Source organism: Phaseolus vulgaris, chromosome 9 (assembly GCF_000499845.2).
Source record: "Phaseolus vulgaris cultivar G19833 chromosome 9, P. vulgaris v2.0, whole genome shotgun sequence".
NCBI classification, from domain to species: Eukaryota; Viridiplantae; Streptophyta; class Magnoliopsida; order Fabales; family Fabaceae; genus Phaseolus; species Phaseolus vulgaris.
The window spans coordinates 1,368,464-1,373,431 of NC_023751.2; positions in this window are offsets into that span (position 1 = coordinate 1,368,464).

The following is a 4,968-nucleotide window of genomic DNA, read 5'->3' on the forward strand; positions in this document are numbered from 1 at the left end:
AGGCGGCAACCCAAGATGCACTCCAAATTAAGAAGCTCACTCAACGCAAAACCGCCTTACACTTGGAGTTGACAAATCTTCGCCAAACTGAAAAGAAGACCAAGAAGCTCCTATTTTGAGAAGTCTTAGGAGGCCCTGAGTGCTCATTCGAAGATTCTACCCCTCCGAAACGAGGTTATTAAGCTGAAGGAGAAGGTTGAGGAGGCGCAGGCTAAGACGACCATGTTGAACCAAGTGGTGTTCAAGCTTTGAAGAATCCAAACCCTTTGAAGGATGTTGAAGCCTTGGCTGTGCTTGGTGTTGCTGTGCTGGTTTAGTATAGTTCTGGGGTAGTTTGAGTATTGTAATCCACCCCTTGATCGAATCTAAAGCATAAGCATCTCAATCTTTGTGAAAGTAAAATGTTTTCAAACTTAGTTAAAACAACCGATTGTTTTGTCGAAACAACCGATTGTTTATACTTAGATGTTTTGAGAAAAAGATTGAAAACTGTTTTTAAAATGGTTGAACTGTTAAGAACCAAAACAACCGATTGATTCGAAGAAACAACCGATTGTTTGTTTTGGGACCATAACAAAAAAACTGTTTTATCTTTGACTGAGCTTTAAATGATTTAACTGCTTATGCTCCAGTCATTAAATGCTTTGACCAATCTTTTAATGCAATTTAAGAGTGTTAAGATTTGATAACAAACTACATCTTTGAATAAATTCAGAAAAACATATTTGAGAAAAAATCTTTGACAAGTTTTTGCTAAGAGTTTTTGAGTTTTTCAAAGAGCTGAGATTGTTGAAAGTTTGTGATTGATCAAAGTTGTGGAATAGGATTATGCTTGTATTGATTTCAGATTATCTTCTGTAACAAGTTTAATCCTTGTACTCTGTGAAACAAGTTTCGTTTTTGTGTTTGCGGAGATTGGCTGTGTGTTCTTGAGGGGATCAAGATCAACAATCTTGGTGTTGGTGTGTTGGCCAAGAAGAGTGTGTTTCTTGAGGTGTTCAAGGTCATTCTCTTGGTTGTTGTGTAAGTGATCAAGTTGTGATTGCTTAGTGGATTTCCTCAGGGTTTCTGAGAAGACTGGATGTAGCTCTGGATTTGGAGTGAACCAGTATAAACATCTGTGTGCAATCTCTCTATCCTTAACTCTTTAAATTCAGTTTTGTTTGTTGTTTGCTGGTATAAACAACCGATTGTTTTTCTGGTTCTGCTGAATTGTTTGTTGTTTTTGGTAAACTGAATTTCTTATCAATTGTTTCTTGAGATAAATTCATTCTTGTTTTAAAATTTTACGAAAATCCTCTTTAAACAATTCACCCCCCGTCTAGTTTAAAGCCATCCATTCTAACAATTGGCATCAAGAGCTTGGTTCTTGAAAGTTATTCAAGTTGATCCTAAAAACATTTTTTAATGGCTGATAGACTACCTTTTGGGGAAGGTGCTTCAATTAACAGACCACCTTTGTTTTGTGGTTTGAACTACCAATTTTGGAAAGTAAGAATGAAAATATTTATGGAATCACTTGACAAAGGAATTTGGGATGCAATTGAAAATGGTCCTTTTGTCCCAAAGTTTGAAAAAGATGGATTTGTCATTGAGAAACCATGGTCTCAATGGACTGATGCAAAAAGAAAAAAGGCCAAATTCGATTGCATTGCCAAAAATATTATAACATCTGCTTTAAATTCTGATGAGTTTTTCAGGGTCTCGCAATGCAAATCATCAAAAGAAATGTGGGACACCTTGGAAGTCACTCATGAAGGAACAAATGAGGTGAAGAGAGCTAGAAAGCATGCTCTAATCCAAGAGTATGAGATGTTTAGAATGCTTAAAGGAGAAACAATTGCTGAGGTGCAGAAAAGATTCACGCACATCATCAATCACCTTATGAGCCTTGACAAGACCTTTGATAAAGAAGAGCTGAACATCAAGATCCTGAAATGTCTTGATAGAGCATGGCAACCAAAGGTAACTGCTATTTCCGAATCTAAAGATCTAACATCATTAAATATTGCTTCTTTGTTTGGAAAGCTTAGTGAACATGAGTTAGAGATGAATAGACTCAATGTTCAAGAGAGTGAAGATAAGCACACAAGGAGCATAGCCTTACAAGCATCCAAGCACAAAGGGAAACAAGATTCTAGTGATGATAGTGATGAGGAAAACCTTAGCTTGTTGTCAAGAAAGTTAAGCAAATTCCTAAAGAGAAACCGCAACAAAGACAACAACAAAGATAGGTATGGAAACAAGAAATCCAATGCTTTTAATTCCAATAACTATACTTGTTTTGGTTGTGGTGAGCAAGGTCATAAAAAGGCAGATTGTCCAAACAAAAGCAAGGAGAAAAAGCCCAGTTATAAGGAAAAGAAAGGCAAGACAAAAAGGGCCTACATAGCTTGGGATGAAAATGAGATATCATCATCAAGTTCTTTATCAAGTGAAGATGAGAAGCAAACATCTGCTTGGTTGCTGAAAATGATGATGAATCTTGCAGCTAAAGTGAGGTAAGTTCATGTGCTTCCTTAAATGAACAAAATTATAATGAATTACTTGAAGCTTTTCAAGAAACACATGATGAAGCTAATAGATTGGTTCTTTCAAACAACTGATTGAAAGATATTAACAGTTGACTTGAAAAGAGAGTTAAATTACTTGAAGAAGATATGAAAAAAGCAAAAAGTGATTTTGAAAAATTAGAAATACATTTCAAAAACTCTTCTTGCAAGTGTTATACTCTTATTTGTGAAAATTGTGAAAACCTTGAAAAGAAAGTGCACTATCTTGTAAGTACTGTGGATAAGCTTTCGAAAGGAAATCTAACTTTGAGAATGTCTTGGCATCTCAAAACTGTGTTTTTGGAAGGGCTGGTTTAGGCTTTAATCCACAAAACAAACAAGATAAGTTTTCAAAAAGTTTTTCAAGAAAGCCAGAAAAACAACCGATTGTTAAGACGAAACAACCGGTTGTTACATGCTTTTACTGCATGAAGAAAGGCCACTCTGTAAGGTTATGCAAAATAAGGAAATATTCTGTTCTAAGAGGTTTTATGAAGTGGATTCCTAAGGGATGTGATGATGTGATTCCACTAGCCATATAGAGAAAGGTTCTTGACCTTCTTAGGAATCACCTTGAGTTGGACATTATAGAGGCACTTTTCTTAGAGTTGGATCATTGTTCTAAGACAAGAACTCACCAAAAACTAGTACCAAATCCCAAACTCATTTGGATGAACCAATTATAGTCAAATTGAACCAAACAAAAGAGCAAGAAAAGCAAAGGAACAAGATGAATGAACTGAAATATAAAACTGCCGAACCAAAACTCATAAAAATAGCAAGAACACCAAACCAAAACTCAAGAACACAAGCTAACAAAAACAATAGAAAGAGAAGAAAGGAAGGAGAAGAGAGTGCTCATGAAGATGGAAGAATGTTGGATGATCTCGCCACTAGAAGTGTGGAATGCTCCTAGATGAGAGTGATGCCGCCACTTGAGGACTCCAATGATCCATCAAGATAAGACTAGAGAAGAAGGCTCAAAGCTCTCCAAAGTTCACTCAAAATTTGAGTAGAGTTTTCTTAGATTAATTCCAATCTGAATTTTACAAAGAGAGCACCTCTATTTATAGCCTAAGGTGCTGAAAATGAAAGCTAAAACAATTCAAAATTCCCTCCCAAATCATTCTAGAACCGGCGCCTATTCTATGCATGAGGAAGGTGTGACCCTTTCCTTCACTTTGGCACCTCCTATTCTACTTCTACACCTATCTACTAATACACCCCCCCAAAGCTCCTAACTAAAGCCTACAAGATGCTAAAACAAAAGAGGTTTCTAATGTTTCCCTCTAAGTACCTTCAACTAAAGAAATTACAAAAAGAGAAAATAAATGTCCTCTAGCTCCCAAAGCTTTGAACATGCTTCTTGTAATCCTTTGAGGTGGACTTTGACCTCCATGGGCGTCCTCCATTTGTGCCTCCACCTCTTCTTGAGCTTGATGATTGGCCTCCATGTCCTCTTGAGCTTGATCTCCATCATACTCCCCGAGTTGGAGAGAATTCGACCACGAATTCTGGAGACCTACAGAAAAGGGAGTTAGATCGCTGACATTAAAAGTATGACTACCTAAGAAAGTATCAGGCATATCTAACTCATAAGCATTGTCATTAATCCTCTTGAGGACTTGGAAAGGTCCATCCCCTCGAGGCATTAGTTTGGACTTCCTTTGAGTAGGAAAACGATCCTTTCTCAAGTGAAGCCAAACCCAATCGCCCTCATCAAACAACAATGCTTTTCTCCTTTTATTGGCAAGTTCAGCATACTTGCCAACCTTCTTCTCAATTCTCTTCTTGATGTCTTTATGCAAAGTTTTCACAAAAGAAGCCTTTTCATCTCCATCTTTGCACAAGACATCTTCAAGAAGAGGAATAGGAAGAAGATCAAGAGGTGTTAGGGGATTAAACCCATAGACCACCTCAAAAGGAGAATGGGAGGTGGTAGAATTTACTACTCGGTTATATGCAAACTCAACATGGGGTAGTAAATTCTCCCACACTCTAGGATTCCCCGAAATAAAGCATCTCAATAGTTGTCCTAAGGTTCTATTTACCACCTCGGTTTGACCATCAGTTTGTGGGTGGCAAGTGGTAGAAAATAAAAGCTTAGTTCCAAGCTTGCCCCACAAGGTCTTCCAAAAGTGACTCAAGAACTTAGGATCTCTATCGGACACTATAGACCTAGGAATCCCATGCAAGCGAACCACTTCTTGGAAGAAGAGGTTTGCAATGTGGCATGCATCATCCACTTTGTGGCAAGGAATAAAGTTAGCCATCTTTGAAAAACGATCCACTACCACAAAAATGGAGTCCTTTCCCTTTGATGTCTTGGGTAAGCCTAAGATGAAATCCATAGATATATCGACCCAAGGCATTGAAGGGATAGGAAGAGGAGTATATAGACCATGGGGATGCATTT